The sequence below is a fragment of the Pleurodeles waltl genome, chromosome 6, assembly GCF_031143425.1.
Source record: "Pleurodeles waltl isolate 20211129_DDA chromosome 6, aPleWal1.hap1.20221129, whole genome shotgun sequence".
Taxonomy (NCBI): domain Eukaryota; kingdom Metazoa; phylum Chordata; class Amphibia; order Caudata; family Salamandridae; genus Pleurodeles; species Pleurodeles waltl.
In genome coordinates this window covers 1,674,663,685-1,674,676,567 of record NC_090445.1, presented here as the reverse complement: position 1 = coordinate 1,674,676,567, position 12,883 = coordinate 1,674,663,685, and the positions used below count along the sequence as shown (strand labels likewise).

Here is a 12,883-nt window from a genome sequence, read left to right as displayed (position 1 = left end):
GCCTGAGCCAGAACGGTTTCAAACCCAGGCCACTGCCACTCAGCACACCTCCAGAGCTGGAATACAGATCCTTGACTGGGAGAGTTAGCATCTCCGGCTCAGAGGACAATGGTTTGCCTCCAGCCCAGGAAAGCCAAATAAGTGAATGCTGAGCATGTAGCAGGGATTACCTGCCTGGAAGGCGACTGAAGAAGTTGGCAGAAAAACAGCGGCTTTAACACTACCTCTTGTGGGAGACGTGCCTAGAGAATGACTTAGTGCCAGGAAGCGTTCCTTGAGGAGCTAGGGGCTGCAGGACGTACCAGAAGCTGCTTTCCCAGCAATTCGAGACCACTTCTGAAGGTAAAAAGCTAACTGTAGTTTATCAAAAGTGCTTGGCGTTTTCTAGGCACTTTCTGCCTTAAAACTTTAAAAAGAAATAGCTTTGGTTCCTCAATCCATTGTATGATCTTGTGGTCTTTTTGCTCATTCTGGTTTTGTACTCTGGGGATTGCCTGCTGCTTGTCTCATAGCTACCAGGGGTTGAGCAGAGATTTTCTCAGCACTTTATGTTGGTGTAACCAGACTCTGAGCCTTACCCCAAATCAATAACCCCTTTTTTGGCAGGCATGATGTTTAATTAAAAACAGCGGGCAGCACAGGCTTCGGATTCATACGGAAATCGTTGTGCCCGGTTACTCTCTCTCTCTCTCCCCCCCCCCCCCCCCCCCCCCTTAAAAACACGTTGAGCACTGGCTTAACCCCATCGTTATCCCTCCCACTCACATGTCCTCCCCTGGCCCGGCCCTTCATGACTGCATTGCCTGTAACAACATCTTTACTGCTTACACATGGGCTCAAAATGGGCTCAAAATGACTTTCCTAGCCACAGCGGTCTTTGTGCTTGTCAGCCCCGGTTCCCCTACTTCAGGGCTGAGCACACAATTAAGATGGCGCGCGTTTATTGCTAAACATTTAATGACAATGTGAAAACAATCTAGCTCGCGGTCAGCTCCGAGCTCCCAAAGTGGAGCGCATTTTAAAAGGTCACCTTGAAATGGATTAGAGGACTGAGCTGGGAGGGGTTTGGCCTCTCTGGCAGCAGTGAATCCGAGCCTCGCTTCTTTGTGAATACATTGTGTCCGAGGGCTCCGAGTGAAAAGCAGTGCGTAATTTGTGCTTGTTGTGTCCGGTGCTAAGCACCGGCACTTATTTCTGAGGGCCGGGGCTTATTCTACTGCCTCAAGCATTTGTTGCGAGCAAAAGACACATATGGGAAAAATGGATGAAAGGAAAAACGAAAAAGCGTCACAAAGGAAGAAAGCAGAAAGCTGCAAGAGTGAGCTGAAGGGGCAGGGAGTGCCTGTAAATGTATTAAGGGGGCCCGAGATGGCTTCAGGATTGCGCCGCCTCAGTATTCCGTGTTCACACATTTAATTGCATCAGCCGCGTGTTTAAGAGGAGGGCTTTGAGCACCGGCACCTTTTCATTTACAAATTAAGCACTGGTTAAAAGGTAACAATGTTTCTCCTGGGTGTGCACAGTACTCACCGCTCTACAATGTGGGGTCCAGTACTGAAGGGCAGAGCCACGGTCCTGAGTCAGGGACCAGCCGTACTCGGCTGCTGGACAAGCATTGGGGTTCAAAGTGGAAAACTGGCCATGATCTACAGGCGTCCATTCAAAGAGGGTGAGAAACCCAAGGATGCAAATGGACACCGTTGTCCAAGAGGATTTATACCACGCCAGGCCTCATCTTGGCAGCCTCAGAGCAGGGCCGGCTTTTAGGGCAGTGTGACTGGTGCGTCTGCACTGGGCGCTGAGCCGGTTAGGTGGGAGCAGCTGACCTGAGAGGGGGCGCTGAGATACCTCTTGTGATCAATGTTCCTGCTAGAGAAAGAGATGGAGTTTTACCTAGTGGCGGTTTTGACTCGTCATAAAGTAGCTCAGAGGGTTAATATGCCTGCTGCAAAGAACATGTACCGTGCAGATCACAGATCTGTCATTTATGTGGCTAGCTGAGTGGATCACTGCTTTTGTCACAGAGGTCTCTTTATTGCCGCAGTTCATTAGAAACAACTCTAATAAGAACAATGACTGTTCGAACTGACATCAAAGAGCTGCATTGAAACTGTATAATGTAGGTTAAGGCGCTATGTTTTTGCCACCAGTCTTTAGTTTTCTATTCCTAATGCATCTAAAAAGAGGTTGGGTAGATATTCATTCTTTTTGGTAAACTCAGTCTTTACCAGTGCCTTAAAACAAATGAGATGCTTGTTAGAGAGGGACAATGGAGAGATGAGGGGCACTTTTGCCTGTTGGTAGTGAGGGAAACTGAGGAAAGGGTCTTGGGGTGGGGGGGTTTAGGGGGAACCCTTGTCGCACTAGACACCACCAGCACTAAAGCCAGCCCTGCTTCAGACCGAGATTAGACCACACATGAATGAAAGAGAGATGAGGTTGAGTGCTCAAGCAAGCTGAAAAACCTACAGAACAAAGCTGTGGGGTTACCAGTGTTTCAGGGAGGGTCTCCATGAAACTACCCAAGGAACTACTGGAACGGATGACTACGGGGTGCAACAATCACAGACAAGGAGCAGCAGAGGACAGCAACGAAGGCACCGGAGCCCGTTCCAGCACAGGACCTCGCTGCGACATGCTGCAGTGCTGTGCATTGCAATGGCAGTAATAGCAGCAGTCTCACGGGAGGAGGCAGCATTTCGGATCACTTCTCCTGCACCATCTCATGTCTAGTGGCTTCAACAGCACACACCAAAACATACTAAAAGAGCATGCCCAATGGATGTACAGGAAACAGCAACACAACATACGTTTTCAGCAATCGGGACAACCATGGGGAAAACGACTAAATAAATTAAACAAGCCTATGAGACCTATTGGCTTTGCCAATGAGATCTAGCCATACTGTACAGCATGCTCTTAAGAGCATGCCTACGTTATTTAAATGCTAGATATTGCCAAGACATTATTTTGTAGGTGCGCACCAATACGCAGGCGCACGTGTACCAAATGGTTTGGGATTTTTTTCCTTTTTGTTCAACAATCGAGATGGATTCGTAAATGAAAGTACTGTCTAAAGTTATTTTAACAAAAAAAAACTGGGGAGCGAGTTGGGGCTTGGGGGCAGGGAGGGGGTTGAAGCAACTCAGAAGGAGGGTGGGGGGGAGTGCATGGGAGAGAGGGGACAAGGTTGCAAGCTGGGTGGGGGAGAGTGCGGGCAAGAGGGCAAAATAGAGCACTGGAAGGGTGGGAAAGAACTACAGAGTCACTAGAGCAATGTGACGCACTGGGGTGGACAGAAAATCACACCAGGCAGACAGCTGGAAAACATATGCACTCGCACAATGTGTCTACACAAGGAAAAAAAAAATAGTTCCTGAAAAGTGAACACTTGAACAGCTATGTAAGACTAGAAAGAGCCAATCAGAGGAGTGATAAACAGGCTTTGCTCCACGCGAGTGACAAAGACAAGGTGGATGGGAAATACAAAAGCCTGAAAATCCAAAATTGCAAATCAGAGTGACAAAATACAAAACCAATAGTAAGCCCTGGCCGGAATGCATTCCTAGGTAAGATTTCAGCATGCCCCCAATATGAATAAATAACCTCCCCTGCCACCTCACCCCCGAGATGTGCGTGTACAGAACCCACTGCTCTCATCGCAACAAGATGAGCAAGATGTGTCCCAAAGACTGCGATACAAGACACACATGATGAGACAATATCTAGGAACTCCAGGAGAAACAAATATTGAGCATTACCAAAAAATAAAAATGCACAAGTGCTTTGGGAGCCTTGCAGCTTGCCACGATCAACCACATACACTTGGAGCAACTCGTATGATTAGCAGTCCTTCTTTAGCTAGAAATGATCTCTGCAGGAGAACATGGAGGCAACACAACAAAGGCGCACCTTGGATGTTAGTTGGGTCAATGCCCTGAGGGAAATGTACATAGTCTACAGGTCTGCTTGTTCACATCTCCAGTTTGTTGGGAACCACTTTTCACTTTTGGAATTTTTGTGCTGCAAACAAATTGATCAAGTGGATAATACTCACTGACCCAATTGAGGCAAATCAAGACCTCAACTCCCAATATGCGGTAGGTTGCCAAATGAGGGCCCGGTACTGAAATCGTAGTGGCCCAGGTCAGCATGGCGAGAAATGTAGTTGAGTACATATTAGCAATACTAGCCTAAGGATTCTGGAGCCTACATATTACCACAAGACCAGCTGACTACCCTGGGCAATATGAACAGCCTGAAGCAGACATGATTTAAGTGGCAATTAGGCCAAGCGCATCCTCAAAAGCAGTCCACGGACTGACCAATCAGAATTCTCATAAAGAGGAGTCCAACTGGTACAAAACGCCTGCTTGCCACATCTCGTAAACTTGTAATATAACAATGCACCAGCACTCAGACTGTGTCCCTGCACTTTTTCTGCTGAACCTCTCAATGAAAACATTATGATGTCACAACTATAGCCACATCATCTGGCAAGTACAGTGGCTGAAATCACAGAGTTCATGTAAGCTTTTTTTAAACTAGGCTCTCAGAAGAAATGTTCTAACCTCCTGCTGTCCCTAGCAGCATCTACTAATAGCAACTGTTACCACTGTAGAACTCAATCTTCGATATCATTTCCCCTCATCGAGATCCTTAGTTTGGGAGGGTGGCAATTATTTCATAATAATGCTGTCACAAACGTTCATGAATGCTAAATGATGATTGGACGACCAAGGTCATTGTAAACTGAACAATAAGACAGATATTGTCCACCCGTGGAAAGGATATGGACATTGAATAAGGTTACTAGATGGCTCATTGGCATAAGGACGCACGGATTCAGTCCTGAACTTTTCTGTTCTACAAATCATGTTTTTCAGATGTAAGTTCATTTGGGCTACAACTCCCAAAATGGATTGGGTTGTTAAATGAAAGCACTGGTCTGCAGTACGGCATCCTTGCGGAAATGAAGCTAACCATCTAAAGTTATTAATGTGTGGCCTGGAACTCATTTCGGTCTCCTTCTAGCACAGACAATGGCCGGGTTAGTCCGCAATGTAGCTTGGCAGGTACAAACTATGAGTCTGGTAAACCTATGCATTTATCAAAAGGTTGGACGCATGGGCATAACCAAAGGATGTAAAAAAGTAAAATCTGGCTCAATCGATTAAAAAACAAAAAAAATCGTTCCCAAATAATTTGGTTTAGTGCTGAACGATTTATACTGCAATTATGCATGTCATAACTCCAACTGCTGGATTTTATCCAATTATAGAATTAGTGTGTCCTTGATACATGGCTTCATGAACCAAATTAAATTAGAGATTTATTGAGAGCACTGAGAAGGGCATTTCAAATGTATTAGTTTACTGAGATGATCCCGCATAATAAAACCAAGACAAATTTCACTGAAACGTGTGTAGAAATGGGACAGCACACATAAAAAAGGTAGCCATCACTGCAGTTCAACTCCACATAACTTCGAAAACGAAGACTTGCTCAAAGACCTAGAGGTAATTCCAGCCTATATTCTTTTAATGAATATATGAAATTAAAGACTGTACAAAAATGTCCATTTTGCGTGGTCATCCCCCACTATTTGCTGAATTTTACTGCAGGTGCATCTATTCTGAACACTGGGGAGCTGCTGTCCGGTGTATGTGCTCTGGTCCTTAAAATAAAAGTGGAATTGGCTAATCCCAGATAGGCATATTTAGCTTACCTGCAAATCTTTACTATATAGTATTCTGTGTAAGCCAGGCCTGTAAATTAAATGGGACTAGTGGGCTGCTGCACCTACTGTGACACCAGAAAAATAACAATACAAAGCATGTCTATAGGCCTGCCCCTGCAGACTGAGTGCACGGTGGTAGAACTGCAAAGAGGACTTGGCAAAATAAACCTTCTGCCAGGCCTAAACCTGCCTTTCTAATGCCTATAGTTCACCCCTTAAGCAGGCCCTAAACGCCAAAAGAGCAGGGTGCACAGCACTTAAAAATTAGAACTTGTGTATATCTTTTACATGTACTGGCAGTGGCAAAGTAATTTTTCACAGTTGCAAGGCTAGCTCTCTCATAGAAATGCATTGAATTACATTACAACACCTTACAATTTATACCTTGAGGGACAGCTAAACCAATGGTTCAAGTACCCAAATTCATAGGAATTTAAAATCCAATCTGATGGTAAAGTTGGATTTTGTGTGAATTGCTCCCAGGCAAGGGAAAAAAGGGCTGTGGCCGAAAGGAGGTATGCCCTCCTTTTGACACGATGGCTTGGAGTATGTGCCTACCAACTGTACAAGCTTCAATGGACGAGCCTATCACAGGCTGATGTAAAACATTCCTAGGACTGACCCTGCTATTGTACAAGGAGCCAAAATTGCTTCTGGGAGATTGAGTCCTAACCCCCAGGTAGTGTTCCAAAGTTCTCGTGCACTTGGCTGGTGTTAGAGTGGAATCTCTCCCCATTTTTACTAAAAGAAACAGATGCTATCACAGACTGATATCATACCAAAATCAAAACTCAGAGTTTTACCACAGTCAAGAGCTTCGAATTTTGCACTGAAACTGATCCTCCCACCTAGGTCCTGTGCTTCAGCTGGCCAACGTGGACGAGCTCTATTTCATATCCAGCTGGCACTGCGACCTACCAACAGCCTTGTCAACAAAGATTGTTTCAAAGAAAAACATGAAGTCAGAAGGTAAACTTTCCAACGGAACAAACCCCGGTCCCTGTGTCTGACCCGCACTCCATTGCAGTTGGCCTTAACCTTTGACCTTGACCTGGTCTTGGTGCCACTAGATACATGCAAATGGCACTTAGCATTTTGTGGTGCTAGAAACATCTAAAACTCTGAAAAAACATATCTCCAGTTCCCTACATCGAGTTTTGTCGTTTTGATGTATTTGTTCAGTAAGATTTTCTCTATTTTTTTTTATTTTTTTTATTGTAGTGGGATTTTTATTGTGCCGTATTTTCTAATTATTAACTGTCTTAGTACTGATGAATTATTTACACATTTCTCCAAAGCTAAGAGTCTGCTCTGTGCTACAACTACCCCGGGTTTAGCTCATGTTTAAATTGTTGAGACCTACCTGGAACTTGTAGGTAATAGTGCATTTATTAGTTGAAGAGGGCTACCACCTACTTCAACTAATAAGCCACTTTCTCGCAAAGACAGTTTCAAAATAATCGCAACCTTCTGATGTACAAAGTCATGAAATGAGTGAATTTTGTGTCCCAGTGTTAAAAGGATATACACATTATTTAATGTAGGGCTCAATTCTGAAGAATAGTAGAGTCGTTTTAATTTGATTGAAAGGTAGAGCCTGCAGACCTGGCAATGCTTTGAAGTCCAGACTTGCCCCGGTCTGACTTTGCCAATGAGACACAGTACAGTGCTACGCAACAGAAGTTCATGTGTAGGTGGAACCCGAAAACTGCTGAGGTCTTCTCTATGCGATGACAATTCATCAAAGGAACCTGGGGGCTGGGATACTGCTCTACAGACAAGCTTGGACTGTCTGTACAGCACCAATGAAAAACACTGTATTAAGTCTCAGAGCTTCTTCATGCGAGGCAAAGGGCAAATAATATTGTAGCTGGAGTAAAAGGGCAGCTGATGCATTGACTCACTATGCTGGCCAACGGGGTCATCGATGTGCAAGTAAGTGGCGCTATGAATGCAGTTCCAGTAATTTACTTAAAGGATCTTAATCACCTTAACAGGAAATGCCACACACTGAAACATACTTTTACCCAGTCAGAACCTATAGACATCTATGCAAAGAGATGAATCAGGATTTTAAAAGGAGTTTGGGGAACTCAAGCAGAAACTAGCACCTGCTACAGCTGGAGAAGATCACTACAGATGGAGGTAAGGAACCCTTAGCTGGTCCCGAGCACAGGCTATCTAGGACTAGAGTCAGATCATTAAGCATCCAGCAATCCCACATTGAGTCAGTCAGAACCAAACAGCAGACTTAGGGGGTTATTACAACTTTGGAGGAGGTGTTAATCCGTCCCAAAAGTGACGGTAAAGTGACGGATATACTACCAGCCGTATTACGAGTTCCATAGGATAAAATGGACTCTTAATACGGCTGGTGGTATATCCGTCACTTTTCCGTCACTTTTGGGACGGATTAACACCTCCTCCAAAGTTGTAATAACCCCCTTGGTTGTCCTGTGTTTTATAATAAACCCAACTGGAGAATTTACAAGAAGCTGCATACCTCAAACCCTCCCGACCAGACCAGGAGTCCATCTAACAGGGCTTCGCTTGATAATACTACACTGCACGTTAACGAGGGGACAAAAGACCAGATATTCAGAATCCGGCACTCAAAAATGCACAAACGCACAGTAGTCAAGATTGAAAAACAATGGGACAGGCAGAGTCTTTCTTTCCATTGATGGGGAAAAGAGCCATCCCCACTCCACCTTCGTTCTGGACCGAACAAACCAATCCATATTGTGGTGTCTGTTCACTTTGGACTCCAAAGGTACAGGAGCACATCTGGACATACCGTGCAGACAAAAGACAGAGGTAAAGCTACATCCATGCGATGTTGCAGGTCTCATCAGTGAAGATTAGGAGTCATTTATGGATGTTAGGATTGTGTCTACCATCTCATTCGGGGGAAAGTTATAGCGTTCATCTAAAAAGTCATTTCCTTATTTTTGAACCTTCCTAGTCTCAGGTAGGGGCTTCTAGAGAGGTACATTGTTTCACAGACTAGGACAGAAATGTGTAAAATGTTTGGGACTAGCCAGGTTTCTTTTATGTTGTGCATTTCTATCAAATGGTGCTCACCTTTATACCTCCATGGTACCAATGGCAGCATCTTCACATCTCATCTGTTGTCACTTTCACGGGTGATGTTTAGGTGAACATGGATGTATTGCCTTCCAAGCCCCACTGCTCTCAATACAGACAGAACCATTGGTTCTTGGTATCCAGATGGCAACACTTCCAGCTTTTGTATCGAGCATATGTTTGGTGAAGATCACCACCTGGTCCCTTCTGAACATCAATCCATTTTCCTTCCAGAACCTTTATTTGAAACTTTGCGGATTCTGGCTCTGGAGTGCTGCTTTTTGTGCCTCAGTGGCAACTGTTACACTGTAAGCTTGTTCTACAGACAAGTAGTCTTTGAGGACAACCCTGCAAAATAGCCAGGGATTTAAGAATCAACATAGTTTCACGAAATTCATCGTGTACCTACAGATATTATGGCAGCTATGGGCAGAAGAAAATAGGTACATGGATTGTGAAACATCTCAAACTTGCCCAAGACAATAATTAAAATGTTTTTTTTAACATTTCCAGCAAATTCAGCGTGGCATTCAGAGTAACACCAATTAACTTATCACTTCAAAACATTTCTCACCGGTGTAGGATTTCATAATTTATAAAACAGTAGTTTCGGGGGAAAATAAAAAGCTTTGCTCACTGCCCTTTTAAAGAAAACAATGCCTCATGCTCATAAAATTCTGACTTAAGAAACCACAATCTCAGGCTCTTCCCCCAGTACCTTTTGTACATGGTCAAAATAAGCCTATTTTTCTCTCTACACCTCACTAAGTATCAAAAAGTACCGCTGACTATGTCTTAAGTAGTCATATGAGTCAAGATTTTCTTTCTTGCTGCAGATCAGTGATGTGGGATGAAGCTTTGTAATATGAGGAAAGGTAATTGATTTACCAGTTACACAGGTTTGAATGTTACAAAATATATTTTCTTCTTCGACTGTTTTTGACCATCACTTAAAGGAACAGTGTCTGCTCATTAATAAAGAATTCATGTAGCCTTTGCAAGTGATAGCAAGTCGCACCAGGTATTAACATGGATTACATGCACCTCCAGGACGCATTTAATACTTACCACAGCAATGCCCTGACACTTAACTCATTAAAGAACACAGCCAATACTTTCAAACAAAGATTTGCTAGGGAAAACAAGGCAATGTTGATGAGAAAGCCAATGGCTTTAGATTTTTCTACTCATAGGAAAAAAACAACTTTAGGAAAGAGTAAAATGTATTCGTGGGTTAGAATATTCACTCTGACAATCACAGGTATTCAACCCGCACTCTAGAATTATCACAAGAGGCGAATGAACTGTCGAAAGTACACATAGTAGCGGAAGTGAAACATAACACTAGATAACCTTTCGCAAAAGCAGACTTTAAAATCTAGGTACATGGCCCAGTCTCCCAGGTATATTTTGGTCTGTCTCTAAAGTATTCTTGCAATGCCTATATAAAAGCACTATTTTCCCTCAAGATATAGTTTTACTTGTAAAGAAAATGCGATGCAGGTAGCAGCCTACCAAGAACATACCCACACAAGTATATCTTTAATCACTGTATTTACCTTTGCGAAGATCGTTACAAAATGGCGACATGGTGCAATATTAAAACAAATTGAATACATTTTAAATCATTTTGAAACCCTTAGCTAAAAGCAATTACAGAAGGAATCTTAGCAAACTGCATAAAATACTACTTCAAATAAATTTACAATATTTCACCTGCCAAAGAGCATTTTGAGCTCATCTATTAGAAAATGCCCTTTGGTACAAAGTCACCCAACTGTCTTCTGAGCAGGTCATGCAACAATGAACCTTTACATAAAGGCTTGAGCTAAAGTGTCTTTGTTGGAACTATCCATCTCCCCAACCATAAATCCGCGAGGTTAATAAGTAGTAGTGTCCGCATGGACAGAAAACATTGTATTATTTGTGCAGATCTCTTGCTACATTTAATTGTAGTCACGTGGGGCTGCTTTTTTTTCAGGTGGGCAAATAACTTTTTGCTTTCTAGTCCCACCAGCAGGTGGTTCATGAGTATTCAAAGTATTCAAGGCCTATTACACTTAAGATCAGAAGAGTTGAGCCATCCAGGGTGTTATGCCGCAAGTCTCAGCTGTCATAACAGACAGGAAAATTAGCTAATTACTAGATTAAACGGTTGTATGTCCAGGGATTCACTGCGCTGCTCAGACACTTCTCAACGGAAAATGGATCAGACGGTATTAACCACAAGGCCGATAAGGTTTTGTCTGGTGTTGTCACAATGTCTGGCCCTGAGCAAAGCGTTCAGCAAATATTGTTCTCGAGGCGGCAGCCTTCCACGCTCTGTGGTTGAAGATCTAAAACATGTACCTCACAGAAAGAAAAGTAAAAACGAGAAGTGCATTTTGTTTGCCCACATGATACTTACGTGATAGAGCAATCTGATTTAAAATAAAAAAAAAAATAAAAAAAAATCACCCGGATTCTCATAAAAATAGTAAATTGAATTTAAAATATTAAACACTGGTGAACCCAACAATATGGTAGATTTTGTATTAGTGATTAACACGGGGATGGAACTGAAAAATGCAGCGAAGACTGACAAACTGTATAAATTCTGGAAATGCACACTGGTTTACTCCTCTTGTAGGCAGGGCTTATTTCCTATATCTGAAGGGCGTGAATGGAAGAGCTTTCTACATATTGAAAATGTTTCTACTTGGATAGGAAAGGTGTGACAAGTGGAATGTACATATTCGCCTGGTTTAATAATGCAGATTTTCAGCCAAGTGGAAAATCCAGGCCAGCATATTTTTAGAGGTTTAAATACTTGTAGAAATCAACTGCTGTCATAAGATTTCTAGGACAGCCCTGTGATTCTCTGCAGATGCCACAAGTTTCAGATACTCATAACACGATGGACGGGGGGTTGAGGGAGGGGGGCTACAAGAGTAACGTTACACATTTTAATAGGAACAGAAAATGTATTTATGTATCAAAAGTATAAAAAATAAATGTATATGTCTGCAGTGTGACTGATCCAGAAGGTGCCCTTCGCTATCTACTTAATTTTGGAAATCTCTACGAAAATACTCGTAAGGCAGTAGGCTTCACCTCAGCGGGTAGAACAAAAACTGACATTTACCACTAATAAGGCTGAAAGAAACCTGCACTCTCCCTTTCACTCTTTTAAATTATAGCCCAAAAGACATAGCAGCTCTTTGCTATAACCTTTCCAACAGGGGGGCCCCTGGCACTAATATTTGGTTATTGGAACTTACTTTTACCTCATTCGTTCTCATCCTGAGCAAGAGAGAAACAAGCATTGCAATGCTCAAGTTAGTTATTAACGTTGTAATTCCTAATTGGACTTTTCGTGCTGCATAAATTGAAAATGAAAAGTAAAACAGTTGACATAAGCGAGCAGATTCAAAGCACCACGGCTGCCATGAGCATGAATGAGCGCGAGAGTTCTTGGCTTCCCACGTGAAAGTCTAGAAAGGATCGCGGCTGGGATGAAAGGCAAATCGAAACCGGAGGAGGGGCCATCACACGCTGTAATAGGAGAAAGCGAGTCGTAGTGTCATGGCCAACAAATATGTTCACTTAGTGAACTCGCCTGGGAGGGAACTCAGCAGACAAAGAGGGGTATTTCACAAAATGCACCAATAAAAATGACGCATTTAAGACAAGCACAACAAAGAGTTAATAGCAGGAGTGGGCGTGGTTATAAGCCCACAGAGAGATTATAACAGACCAGATCGCTTCCGCACTCAGCCTAAAAAACGTGCACCATGTTATCACAATGATCTATGGTGGTCACCCTTTTCTAGTTACTCAACAAATGGCTGTTAGGGAAGTCCAGGAAGTTGTCTGCTAGTTTACTTTCTTACTTGACACAATATTTTATCCTGATTTCTATAAGCATATTATAGGGTTACTCTGATGCAGGCTGCTGAAAACCAGAACATGATCAGTATCATAGCACACAACACAAGCGCACCGTCAATTTTAATGCTCATTAAATAGGGTTTGGGCATTCTCCTTTCTGAATAAGTAAATGAACATAGAATTGGG

At 43.0% G+C, this 12,883-nt stretch overlaps 1 protein-coding gene across 2 annotated transcripts in view; it reads right to left on the bottom strand.

Moving 5' to 3' along the window:
- Window positions 1-12,883, bottom strand: part of LOC138301329 (carboxyl-terminal PDZ ligand of neuronal nitric oxide synthase protein-like) — a 465,684-nt gene that overhangs the window by 392,057 nt on the left and 60,744 nt on the right. The window lies entirely within an intron of this gene.